The sequence below is a fragment of the Nicotiana tomentosiformis genome, chromosome 5 (assembly GCF_000390325.3).
Source record: "Nicotiana tomentosiformis chromosome 5, ASM39032v3, whole genome shotgun sequence".
NCBI classification, from domain to species: domain Eukaryota; kingdom Viridiplantae; phylum Streptophyta; class Magnoliopsida; order Solanales; family Solanaceae; genus Nicotiana; species Nicotiana tomentosiformis.
The window spans coordinates 67,985,027-67,999,448 of record NC_090816.1 but is presented as its reverse complement, the minus strand read 5'-3'; the positions used below and the strand labels follow the sequence as shown (position 1 = coordinate 67,999,448).

The following is a 14,422-nucleotide window of genomic DNA, read 5'->3' as shown; positions in this document are numbered from 1 at the left end:
AGGAATTTTTTGTTTTATTTTATTTTATTTTTCCTTTTTTACGGTTTGTGTTCTTTGACCGTGCGCAGGTTGCAGGTAAGAGTGGTGCATGACTCGATCTTCTGGGAATGAATTTCTACCATACGAATGAGAAATAGAAAAACAACTGCGACAGCTGAGGAAGGAAAGAAATCTCCCTGAGAATATAGAGAAGGTTGGACAATCCTTAACTAAAGAAACTATGGCTGGAGATGATGATAATGTGGATTTGGATGTAAGAGAGGCAGCCCAGCAACGAGAAGAAGCTGCACGGGATGCTGAGGAAACAACTATTCGAGATGCATAGATTATCTATGAAGAAGAGAGGGCTCAAAGAATTGCCCAAAATCAGCCCTTAGCTGCAGCCCCGTTTGGAAACATAGATCCCGGTGCTGGGAGACCACTTGGTGATTTCACTAGACCAGTCTACAACCAAAGATTGTCAAGTATTAGACCACCTCCAGTTGCAACAAACAATTTTGAGTTGAAGCAAGGGTTGCTCCAAACTCTTCAAATCTATTGTGTCTTAAGAGGAAAGATGAACGAAGATCGAAATAACCATGTAATGGAATTCGAGGAGATTACGAACACCTTTCAATACAATAGTATGTCACAAGATGCAGTTTACTCAAGGGCATTCCCCTTCACACTCAAAGATGATGCAAAGCAGTGTCTTCGAAGCTTGCCCTAGGGATATATTAGAACATGGGAGGAGATGACCAGAAAATTTCTTCATAAATATTTGTCCTCACCTAAAACGGGCAAGTTTAGAAGAGAGATCCATAACTTTTGCCAGAAAGATACTGAAAATGTTTTTGAAGCTTGGAGAGGTTTAAGGAGATAGTCAGAAAGTGTCAACATAGTGGAATTGGACTCTGGATGCAACTCCAGGACTTTTGGGATGGATTGACACCGGCCTCTCGTAAAACATTGAGCAATGCAGCTGGAGGCCCGTTAATGAAGAAGACACCAGAGGAGATAGTCTCTATTCCTGATGAGTTATCTGAAGATGCAAATCAGTGGCCCTCTGGGAGTGCTGAAAGAAGAAGATCGACAGGTGTTCACCAAGTTGATGCTAACACATCTGTATAGGTATAACTTGATGCTATAGCTAAAGAAATACGGAAGCTAACCTTAGCTACAATACAAAGTGAGCCTCATGCAACTTGTGATATATGTGGAGGGGGACACCTTACTCATGAGTGTCAGGCCTCAACTGAGGAAGTGAATGTTGTGGGGAATTACAACTTTAATGCAATGGGTCAGAGAGACCTCGACTTTTCATGGAGTTCATCTGGGGGTACTGCAAATGCATGGCAGCAAAGCAACCCCAAAACTCAGGGACAAGGAGCTCCACTCTTCCAAAATCAACAAAGGTAGCAGTTTCAGCCTCAACATTCCAATCAGCTTGGTCTAGAAGATCTAATGAAAGCCTGATTGTTAAGACAGATGAGAGGTTAGACGCTCATGGAGAAGCCATCAATGAACTGGGCACTGGTTTTCGAAACTTGGAGAGACAAGTGGGACAAATTGCAGCAATATTATCTGAGAGAATCCCAGGTACTCTGCCAGCTGATACTGAATAAACCCCAAAGAAATAGTGAATGCTGTGACCTTGAGAAGCGGGTAAGTGTTGAAAGATCCCACTCTGATCCAAAAAGATGTGACACCTGAAAAAGAAAATGGGGAGCAGCTGAAAAACGAAGTTGATAAGAAGAAGAAAGGCAAGAAGGGAGCTGACAAAAAGAAGAAGGAAGAGAGTTCGAGAAAGGAGGAACATGAAGAGAGCAAGCACATGCCCGCTTTACCTTTTCCCCAAAAGGTGTATAGAGAAAAGCTGGACAAGCAGTTTGAGAAATTTCTTAATATGCTGAAATAGGCTAATGTAAATTTGCCATTCACAGAAGTGCTTTCCCAAATGACAGCTTATGCCAAATTCTTGAAGGAGATCTTTACAAAGAAGAGGAAGATAGAAGAGACCTCAGTAGTCAAGCTCACAAAGCATTGCAGTACAATCTTGCAAAATAAACTCCCACAAAAGTGTGGAGATCTAGGGAGTTTTACTATACCTTGGCACTATTAATTTTGATAAGTCTTTATGTGATTCTGGTGCCTCAATTAGTGTAATGCCTTTGTCTATTTATAGGAAGCTGGAGAATGAGATTGGAGAGATAAGGTCCTCACCAATATCTTTGCAGCTGGCAGACCAAATGACTCTGATACCCGAGGGGATATTGGAAAATGTCTTGGTTCGGGTAGATAAGTTCGTGTTTCCTGTAGATTTTATAGTAGTGAATATGGAGGAGAACAAGGAGGTTCCACTCATCTTAGGAAGACCATTCTTAGCAACGGGTAGAGTAATATTAGATATACACGAGAGAAAGCTCATGCTTAGAGTGGGTGAGGCGACTGTAACTTTCGAGATAAATGTGGAAACGGGGGTGAGAAAGGAGAGGCCAACTGCGAGTGTTGAGTGGAATGTGAAGGACTCAAAAAAGAAGGATGCGGTGAGTGAGACAGATAACTGTGGGGTGCACCTCAAGGAGGTCGAGAATAAGCTGTCGGCATGGATGTGCGCATTAGTTCGAAGGCGAGGAATGAATCCCGACTAGATGTTCAAGGAAGTTTCCTTTACCTTATGCTTTTTAATTGTGTATCATGGGGACATGACACAACTTAAAGTGTGGGGTGGGGGATATGTTATATGTTGTATGTATATGTGTTAGTTTTGTTAGCTTTAGTGATTTTAAAAAAATATTTTGAAAAAACAACCACCATAAAAATTGAAAAATGTTCAATTTTTCCCGACGATGGATATCATTCGACGTGTTCCTTGAGGGATTAAAGTCGAAAGAAAGAAAAAAAAGATTTTATTTTGTAGGTAGTGTAATAATTCCCCCTTGGTTTTTTTGTGTCGCGATTCTTTTCCAAGGGTTTTATTTGAACAGGGTGTAGTTAGTTTTTAATATTTTTAGGAGTAGGAATGCTATGAATTGAATTGAAAGCAATATCTCTTAACTTTATTATGCCTTGAGAATAGTGAGTGCTTTAGTTGTGATGCTTAGGCTCAGTTTTTAACTCTTGTATAAGTACCTTAAATTGTATGATCTTAACTTTGCTTAACTGCTTTGACTAGAGTGTCTTGATAATCCAATCTTGAGTGAGTTATATGCCATGTGGGTGTGAGGTTTTGTGTATTCTGCGCATTGCATTTGATGTCTAGAACTTGCCTCGTGTGTTTGCAAAGCGAAATGGTAGTTTTGTTCAGTCGTGGAAGTGATATAGGCATTTATTTGTTGAGCCAGTTATAAACTATTACCTAATTGTTATGTATCTTAGTTAACCCCGTTGAGCCTGTAAGCCTGTTTCTTTGGCAACCACATTACAAGCCTTACCATTTGGTTGAATGGACCATCTATTTGAACCATTTACCTCTCGTGAGCACTTGAATTTGTTATGAATTTTGTAAAAGTTGAAGTGTGGGGTGGTTGGTTTGTCTTTTGAGTGGAACTAATGAAATAAGGAAGAAGGTGCATTGTTTTGAAAAACAAGTAAGAGCTACTTGAATTGAATAAGAAAAAGAAAGAAAATAAAAGTTGTTAATTGTGAAAATATTCTGTGATAGGGCAACTCTTGATGTATTTGTGCATAAAGAAGTTGGGAGTTAATGTATATTGATGTGAAGGTGGATTTATAGTTTGACATAAGTGTAAGGCCCTGTAAAGTTTTGCAAAATAATGTTAATAATGTTTTGTGGTGCCGAATTGGCTTTACGTGATATGTATTATAGAAATTCTTCGCGGCGAGCTTGCTCGCCGCGGTTTGAACCTTTTGGGTTGAACAATGCATCAGAAAGTAAAGGAAAATGTTTGACAGAATTACGCTTTTCTACGGTCCATTATACGACCGCAGAATCACTCTACGGACTGCATAATGGTCGCAGAGTGAGGTAGTTGTTGGGTCAGTCTGGGAGCAATTATGCAGTCAACTATGCGACCGCATAACTGTTCTGCGATGTATTATGCTACCGCAGAACAGCTATGCGGGCCGCATAGTGACCGCAGACACGAGCAATATTTTTTGGTTGTTTGGTCACCGATTATGTGACTGATATGCGGTCCGCATATCGATTATGCGATCATAGAACCTGTTCCGGAGTTTCTTTTTTTGGGTTTTAAACCCGACCCTATTTCGTTAAAACACACCCCATGGACCATTTTGAGCATATTTTATGATATTTCTAGAGTGAGAGAGAGGGTCCTAGAGGGAGAAGTGATCTTCATCAAGTTGTTCTTCAATTCTCACTTAAAGCTTGAAGATTATTAAGAGAGGAACCTAAGTCTTCTTCCTAAGAGGTAAGATTCTATCACCCAAACTCTTAATTTCAAAATGTAACTAGAATGGGCCATTAGGTAATTCATGAGGATGGGAGTTCTTACCTTGCATGCATGTATCCTTGTAGTATGTGGGAAGATTGTGAGCTAAAAATTATAGATAATGGATTGGGGAAAAATGGAATCTTTCACAAAAGAGCCTTAAAATATTGATGCACACTTAGTGTTTGATAGTATGCTCAAATGAGCTAAAACCATGTTCATCTTCCTAATTTTGGTTCAATTTTGTTATATTGCTAAAGTAGATTGAAGTTGCTAATATTCTGGAACATCGTAGAGTTTTAAGAAGCTCAATTGAGGTATGGTGGCTAAACCCCCTTCCTCTTAGAATCGAATCCCATGGTGTCCGTGTAATTGGAGTAAGCCCTTGATCGTTATAGAACTGGCGATTTTTAATGTACTTGTGTTTAAGGATGTAAGTTCAATATTTATTCTAAATGCTTCATCATGTTATCTTGTCATTAAAGATGTGTCTAAAAATGTGGAATATGTGTTGGAAATGTTGAGACTTCATGTCAAGATCGAAATAAAGGTTGTTATGCCAAATTGTATAAAAAGCCTCTATGTGCCTAAGATTCCCAAATTGCTCATATGTGAATTTAATGTCTTGAATAGGGAGTCTTATTGATTTTGATAATGATATTGAATGTGGAAAAGAGGTTTGGAACTATGAAATATGACCAAGTGCCAAGAATGACTTTGTAATCGTAATCACTAGTGTCAATGAATCGAAAGCACATGAAAGAAGTACGATGTGAGATGATTGATTGAAAAAGGTAATGTCTCAAATGAGATGGCCTAGCTGATCGGGCCGAGATTGGACTCCATTTAAGAACACGGTGGTATTGTGAATGGAATTATGGTAATGTCTAAAATGAGATGGCCTAGCCGATCGGGCCGAGATCGGACTCCGTGTAAGAATATGGTGGTATTGTGAATGGAATTGTGGTAATATCTCAAATGAGATGGCCTAGCCGATCGGGCCGAGATCGGACTCCGTGTAAGAACACGGAGGTATTGTGAATTGTGGAACATCGGTACTAAAGGTCACCCAACCTAGTAATATGGAAATTGTCTTTAAAATGTATATGATCCTTAACTTGTTGTTTTATTATTTATTTGGCTGTTCCTATTGTATTATTATTCATTCTATTGAGTTGGTGTTTAGCTATACATACTAGTGCTATTCGACGGTACTAACGTCCCTTTTACCCGGGGCGCTGCATTTTTAAATGGATGTAGGTGGTTACAAAGCAGACAGTGCGGATCACAGAAAGTGCTGCATCCTCTTCTCAGCGGACTCGGTGAGCCCCATTTCATTCCGAGGTCATGTATTTCACCTTTTGTTTATATTATGGTCACTTTTTGAGGTATAGCCGGGGCCTTGTTACCAGCACCATCTTTACTCTCTTTTGTATCTTTAGAGGCTCCGTAGACACTATGTGGGTTGTATATGAGTGTTGGCAATGTTAAACAGGATATGTTGTGTTCGATCACTTGTTCCACTTGAACTATAAGAAATGTGTATTTTGGGACTTAAAAGTGATATGACTAATGAAATGACCTAGGATTGTATGAATGAGACTCCTACTGTATAATTAATGAAATTTCGTCTTCTCTTGATCATGGGTTAATTGGGTAGAAAGTATCTAACAGGCTTGCTCGGCCGGGTTTACTCGGTTAAGCGCCGGTCGCGCTTCCCGAGGATGGGGCGTGGCAATAAGTGTGGGGTCTTGAACGGTTAAATATGTGTATTAAAGTGCTTAGGGAGGTGTAGTCACTCTTATATCTAAATGTATCCTACCCACCCTGCAACCTACATTACAACCAGTGAAAGTCCTACTTGATCCTTGACTAAATGAGCTCAATTAGTAGAATAGTACACTATGGGCAAGCCTATGGTGCATCTTTTGTGGCATATGAATGTTATTTCTGAGAATGAGTGAATTCTTTCCATCTTGAGTTCCTAAGTGTTCTTAATTCTCATTGTGTGCAAGACAACTCTCTATTGTTGTGTGAGGACACTTGATTCATAAAGGAAAGGTAATGTCGTTGACCTCCGTGTTACAGTAAGTGAGCAAGTTATAAATAATGTGTGGTGCTTTTGAGTCAAATCTTGAGGCTAGTATGTTACGGTATTGTGCTTAACCTATTTTAAATATTCTTGGTGTGATGAGTTATGAGAGTTGTTCAAAAAGGTCGTATCTATATGAAGTGTAGTTTGATTACTCGAGGACGAGCAATGGTTTAAGTGTGGGGTGTTAATGGTAGGGTATAATCTCGTATTTTAATCGCTTATTACACTCTAATTTACTGTACTTTTATTGTGTTTGAGCTTTAATCCCTAGTGTTTTGCACTTACTATGTATTTTATCCCTTGTAGGAGTGATTCCAGGCTATGTATATGTTATGGAATGAATTTGAGTGATTTAGATCTTTGAAGTCTGAGTAAAAGCCCAAGGGATCAAGCCGGGATCGTGTTCGGGGGTCGAGGACCGAGTCTGGACATCAAAACACAAGAAAAATCAGTACTCTGAGAAAAGTTCAGTAGTTTGGGGCGCCGCGGCTGCCATTTTCCTGTTGTCTGATAGATTTCAACTCTTTGGATTTCCCCACTAATGCCCCGCATGACGCGTCGTCCCATGCGGCGCGCCTTTGCAAATTTTACAGAGTAATTGTCCTATTTCGCATAGAAAAGGTGATTTTATTTGGGCCCAACCCTACTTGGTATAAATACATGAAAAATCATTATTTTCTGGAATTTTGACACATCTAAGATCTAAGGAGGCTAAGGAGGAGTTGGAGAAGCAAAAGCACAAGGAATTCATCATTCAATCCTCACTCAAGACACGAGTTTGGATTGTTTTATGTTTTTCTTTACTTTAAACATATTTGTGATGAATTACTCCATATCTATGGAGTAGTTCTCTTTAGGGTTTGATGGATTTGGTGTATTGATATTTATTTGTGGATTATAACTCTAGGTTTTACGTATTGAATCATTTTGGATGATTTAATTGTTGCATCTATATTCATATGTTCATATAATCGAGAGAGGCATAACTTGTGATATCTTTGCATTATCTTGTTGGTTGAGTTCATTAATTCTTCTTAGTAATCGAAAGAGGCTAGTTGAATTGTTGATTAAACATATTTAGGAGGATAATCGAGAGAGGTTCTCCTAAGAGACCAATCCACTACGCATTCTTGCATATCTTCACGTGCTTAGATTGGTTCATCTTGTGAGGTTGAGCCTTAATCGAGAGAGGAGTTTCTACGAAACATTTGAACTAATAATTGAGTGAATTCGAGAGAATCATTTAAACATTAGAAGTGAATTATCTAGAGTTAGATCCCAACGATTATCTTGCACCTATCCAATCAACCCCTACTTTCTCCCACTGATAACTTCCTTGCTTACCTTGGTTGCGATTGTCATTAGTCGGTAGCTTTAGATTCCTAGTTAATTGTAATTTTGATCACATAAATTTAAATTGTTGATCATCTTGGATAGCAATCTAGCTACAAACTATGATAATCTTGTTTAACTTCAATCCATGTGGAAACGATATTATACTATACTATCTTTGACTAGCGAGCATAATTTAAGTGTGTGTTTCGAGCTCGTTACGGCCAAGTCAGAGGATGCTCAGGATCTTATAGACGGATGCCAACGGATCCTTTGCACGACAGGTAATTTGGAGACCAGTGCAGTTTGATTCACTACTTTTCAGCTGACGGGGGCATCCTACAAATGGTAGGAGGCCTATGAGTTGAGCAGGTCAGCCGGTGCTGCACCACTTACGTGGCATGGGTTCTCAGTTCTCTTCTTAGAGAAGTTTGTTCCATAGACTCGTAGGGAGGAGTTGCATAGGTAGTTTGAGCAGCGATGCCAGGAGGGTATGTTAGTGACCCAGTACGAGATGAGGTTTTTAGAGTTGGCTCGTCATGCGGTATGATTTGTTCCCACTGAGAGGGAGAGGATTAGGAGGTTCATTGATGGCCTCAACTATGGACTACATTTCATCATAACTGGGGAGATTACGACAGGCCTGAGGTTTGATGAGGTGGTTGATATTACTAGACACCTAGAGTTGGTTCGCAGTCAGGAGCGTAAGGAGAGGGAGGCCAAGAGGCCTCGTGGTTCGGGTGGTTTCAGCAGTGCCTCATCTGGAGGACAGTCCAACCACAACATGGGTCGTCCTTATAGGCCCGCTCAGATGACTCATCCGGTTCATTGTGGTGCATCAGCTAGCCATGGTTCATACAATGCTTGTCCGGGCCAGTCATCTTCCAGCTCAAAGTTCATCCTGTGCTCCATCAGCTCAGGGTTCATCTGTACCAGGTTCTTCTAGTGGTTATTCTGGTTCTCGGGGTCCAATTCAGTCCCCGCCGCCATTGTCAGATCGAGGTTGCTTTGAGTTGGGAGAGTTAGGGCATGTGAGGAGGTATTGCCCCCTTATTATGGGAGTTCCAGTTCAACAGAGGGGTCAGGCTATGACTTTCACACCTGTTACTTCACCACCTGCTCAGCCAGCTCGGGGTGGGACTCAGGTTGCTCGAGGTCGCCCTAGAGGGGTAGGCCGATCAGGTGGTGGTCAGGCTCGATGCTATGCTTTTCCCACCAGGCTAGAGGCCGTTGCTTCAAACGCAATGATCACAGGTATTGTTTTAGTATGCCACAGGGATATTTCCATGTTATTTGACCCTGGTTCTACTTATTCATATGTATCATCATATTTTGCTCATTATTTGGATATGCCCCGTGATTCCTTAGTTACACCTATTCATGTATCTACGTCGGTGGATGATTTTATTGTTGTGGATCATGTATATCGATCGTGTGTGGTGACTATTAGGGGATTAGAGACGAGAGTTGATCTCTTACTACTTAGCATGGTTGATTTTGACGTGACTCTAGGCATGGATTGGTTGTCCCCATGTCATGCTATTCTAGATTGTCACGCTAAGACTGTGACGTTGGCGATGCCGGGATTGCCTAGGATTGAGTGGAGATGTTCTTTGGACTATGTTCCCAGTAGAGTGATTTCATATTTGAAGGCATAACAGATGGTTGGGAATGGATGTTTGGCATATTTGGCCTTTGTGAGGGATGTTGGTACTGATACTCCAACCATTGGGTCTGTTCCGGTAGTGCGAGAATTTTCTGATGTGTTTCCTGCAGACTTTCCAGGCATGCCACCCGATAGGGACATTAATTTTGGTATTGACTTGGTGCCGGGTACTCAGACCATTTCTATTCCTCCGTATTGTATGGCACCAGCAGAGTTGAAGGAATTGAAGAGCAGTTTCAGGAGCTTCTTGATAAGGGTTTCATTAAGCCTAGTGTGTCGCCTTGGGGTACACCGGTTCTGTTTGTGAAGAAAAAGGATGGTACTATGTAGATGTGCATTGATTATAGGCACTTGAACAAAGTTACAATTAAGAACAATTACCCACTGCCACGCATTGATGATTTATTTGGCAAGCTTCAGGGAGCTAGAGTGTTCTCTAAGATTGATTTGAGGTATGGGTATCACCAGTTGATGATTCAGGATTCTAATATCCTGAAGATGGCATCTAGGACCCGCTATGGTCACTACGAGTTCCTTGTGATATCTTTTGGGTTGACCAATGCCCCAACAAAATTTATGAATCTAATGAACAGTGTATTCCCACCATATCTTGATTCGTTTTTCATTGTATTTATTGATGATGTCCTAGTATACTCACATATCCAGGAGGAGCATGCACAACATCTGAGGATTGTATTACAAACATTAAGGGAGAAGAAGCTTTATGCTAAATTCTCCAAGTGTGAGTTCAGGCTTGATTCTGTGGCGTTCTTGGGGCACGTGGTGTCCAGTGAGGGTATCAAGGTAGATCCGAAGAAGATTGAGGCAATTTAGAATTGGCCGAGACCGTCTTCAGCTATTGAGATTCAGAGTTTTCTTGGCTTGGCTGGATATTATCGCCGCTTCGTGGAGGGTTTCTCGTCTATTGTTGCACCTTTGACTAGATTGTCACAGAAGGGTGCCCCATTCAGGTGGTCTGATGAGTATAAGGAGAGCTTTCAGAAGCTCAAGATTGCCTTTACCACAGCTCCAGTTCTAGTTTTACCTTCAACATCAGGTTCATATACAGTGTATTGTGATGCTTCTCCGATTGATATTGGGTCTATCTTGATGTAGGAGGGTAGGGTGATTGCTTATGCTTCACGCCAGTTGAAGCCCCGTGAGAAGAACTACCCCGTTCATGATTTAGAGTTGGTAGCCATTGTTCATGCATTGAAGATTTGGAGGCATTATCTCTACGGTATGTCTTGTGAGGATCATCGAAGTCTACATCACTTGTTCAAGAAAAACGATCTAAATTTGAGGCAGCAAAGATGGTTAGAGCTATTAAAAGACTGTGATATTACCATTTTGTATCATCCCAGGAAGACCAATGTGGTGGACGATGCCTTGGGTAGAAAGGCGATGAGTATGGGTAGCCTTGCATATATTCCTATTAGTGAGAGGCCGCTTGCATTAGATTTTCAGGACTTGGCCAATCAATTTGGGAGGTTAGATGTTTCAGAGCCTAGTTAGATTCTAGCTTGCGTTGTTTCTTGGTCTTTTTTATATGAGCACATCAGAGAGCGTCAGTATGATGACCCCCATTTGCTTGTCCTTAAGGACATGGTACAACATGATGATGCCAAGGAGGTTTCTATTGGAGATGATGGGGTGTTGCGGATGCAGGGTCAGATTTGTGTTCCCAAATGTGGATGGGTTACATGAGTTGATTCTCGAGGAGACCTACATTTTGCTGTATTCCATTCATCCGGGTGTCGCGAAGATGTATCAGGATTTGAGGCAGCACTATTGGTGGAGTAGAATGAAGATAGATATAGTAGAGTATGTGGCTCGGTTCTTGAACTGTCAACAGGTGAAGTACGAGCATCATAGGCCAGGCGGTTTACTTCAGAGGCTTGAGATTCCTGAGTGAAAATGGGAGCGTATCGCCATGGACTTCATTGTTGGGATCCCTCGGACTTTGAAGAAATTCGATGCTATTTGGGTGATTGTGGACCGGTTGACTAAGTCCGCACATTTCATTCTAGTCGTGACTACCTATTCTTTGGAGCGATTGGCTGAGATCTATATCCGCGAGATTGTTCGTTTCACGGTGTGTCGGTGTCCATTATTTCTGATCAGGGCACGTAGTTCACATTACAGTTTTGGAGAGCAGTGCAAAGAGAGTTAGGTACACGGGTTGAGTTGAGTAAAGTATTCCACCCTCAGACGGACGGACAATCCGAGCACACCATTCAGATATTGGAGGATATGCTACGTGCTTGTGTTATGGATTTTAGGGGTTCTTGGGATCAATTTGTGTCGGTTGCAGAGTTTTCCTACAGAGTCAAGTATTCAGATGGCTCCTTATGAGGCTTTATATGGGAGGTAGTATCAGTCTCCAGTTGGGTGATTTGAGCCGGGGGAGGCTAGGTTGTTGGGCACGAATCTGGTTCAGGATACCTTGGAAAAGATCAAGTTGATTCTGGATCGTCTTCGCACGACACAGTCTAGAAAGAAGAATTATGCCGATAAGAAGGTTCGTGATGTTGCCTATATGGTGGGAGAGAAGGTATTGCTCAGAGTTTCACCCATGAAGGTTGTGATGGGGTTCGGGAAGAAGGGCAAGTTAAGCCCTTGGTATATTGGCCCTTTTGAGAGGATTGGAGAGGTGGCCTACAAGCTTGCATTGTCACCTAGTCTATCGAGTGTTCACTTAGTATTTCATTTTTCCATGCTCCGAAAGTATTACGGTGATCTATCTCATGTTTTGGACTTCAGCACAGTTTCATTAGATGGAGATTTGACTTATGATGTAAAGTCGGTGGCCATTTTGGATCGGCAAGTTCAGAAGTTGAGATAAAAAATATAGCTTCAGTGAAAGTTTAGTGGAGAGGTCATCCAGTCAAGGAGGCTACTTGTGAGACCGAGCGGGAGATGTGGAGCGTCTATCCACACCTATTTGAGACTCCAAGTATGATTCTAGACCCGTTCGAGGACGAATATTTATTTAAGAGGGGGAAAATGTCACGACTCGGCCAATCGTTTTGCGTATTGTAGCCCCATTCCCCCATTTATTTCTTATTCCATGTTCAATTGTGGTTATGTGACTTGTTGGGGTAGTTGGTTTGGTTCCGGGGATGTTTCATAATGAATTGGGACACAAAGTCCCAAGGTTGGAAGCTTGAATTAAAAGAGTTGACCGGATGTTGACTTATGAGTAAACGATTTCGAAATGGAGTTTTGATAGTTCCGATAGCTCCGTATGGCAATTTTGGACTTAGAAGTATGTCCGAATAATGATTTGGAGGTTCGTAGGTCATTTTGGCTTGAATTGGCGAAAGTTGAAGGTTTGGAAAGTTGAGAAGTTTGACCGAGAGTTGACTTTATTGATACCGGGCCTGGATTTTGGTTCCGAAAATTGGAATAGGTCCGTTGTTTCATTTATGACCTGTGTTCAAAGTTTGAGGTCAATCGGAATTGGTTTGATATGTTTCGCCATTTAGTTTTAGAAGTTGGAAATCCATTAGTTTCAATAGGCTTGAATTGGGGTGCGATTTGTGTTTTTGATGTTGTTTTATGTAACTTGAGGCTTCGACTAAGATTGTATGATGTTTCAAAATGTGTCGTAAGTTTGGATGGGGTCCCCGGGGCCTCGGGTGAGATTCGAATTGATTTTGAATCGAGTTTTGGCCTTATAGAACTGTTGATCTGGTGTCTGGTGCAATCTTCATCGCGTACGTGATGAAGAGATCGCGTTCCCGTAGAGTTGTTCAAGGGCAAGAGGTTTTGTTCTTTGCGTTCGTGAATAAGGCCACACGTTCGCGAAGGTCTAGTGGGTTTGTTAATCGCGATCGCGAGAGGGGCTTCGCGTTCGCGTAGAAGGATGAGGCCGGCTTGGGCACCAGGCATTTTGGCTTCGCATTTGTGAGAGAGGGATCGCGTTCGCGTAGGAATTGGGTCATAGGCCATCGCATTCACAGCTGGGATGTCGCGTTCGCGTTAGAAGGTTTTTCAGCTGGGAAATTTTGTGCCTTACGAACGCTAGGCATTTTCCCCGTTCGCGAATGATATGTACCTGGGCAGATTTAAAAACCCTAAATCGTGGGTTAGAGTATCACTTGTGGAGCTCGGCTAGGGGTGACCATTTTGAGGGATTTCACTACAAATCAAGAGGTAAGCAAATTTTGCATCACTTTTGTCCATTAATATTGAATACCCATTAATTTCTAACCTAGATTATGTATTTTTGAGGTGAAATTTAGGGGATTTTGGACTAGGTATTGAAAAGTAAGATTTGGAGGTTTGAGGGTCGATTTGTGGTTAGAACTGAATGATTTTGATATGGTTGGACCAGTTATTGAATGGGTCGGATTTTGTAAATTTTGTCGAGTTCCTAGGCATAGGCCCAGGGTTGAATTTTTGAATTTTATTAAGGAACTTAGCTTTATCGTATGGGATCGATTCCTATAGTTTGTATTGATTATATTAAGTTGTTTGTGACTAGATTCGATCCGTTCGCAGGCCGATTCGTGAGGCCAGGGTTTGTTGGAGCATTGAGTTGCGCATTTTGAGGTAAGTAACACTTCTAAATTTGGTACTGAGGGTATGAATCCCTGGATTACGTGTTATATGGTTGGTGTTGGGGTAACGCACATGCTAAGTGATGGGCGTGTGGGCGTGCACCGTTGTAATAATGACTCTGTTGATTCAGTGGTGCTGTGTAGTTATTTAGTCTTATTTACTCCGTGTATTTCATACGTGTTAGAGTAATTGAGCTGCGATTCATGTTAGAAATCATGTGTAGGCTATGTGCTTATTCTGTTAGGATCCACTGAGGTTATTTCTACTGTTGAGTTATTTTCTTAAACTGCAATCATGTACTCAGTCATGTTTATTCATATGCATATCATATCTCAGTCTCTGTTATCATTTACTGTTATATTATATTAT

At 41.3% G+C, this 14,422-nt stretch overlaps 1 non-coding gene across 1 annotated transcript; it reads right to left on the bottom strand.

Annotated features, from left to right (window-relative positions):
* Positions 1 to 781: 781 nt before the first annotated feature.
* Positions 782 to 887, bottom strand: LOC117273320 (small nucleolar RNA R71). Its single transcript, XR_004503329.1, has one exon. It is a non-coding gene; the product is annotated as a small nucleolar RNA R71 (small nucleolar RNA).
* Positions 888 to 14,422: the final 13,535 nt, after the last annotated feature.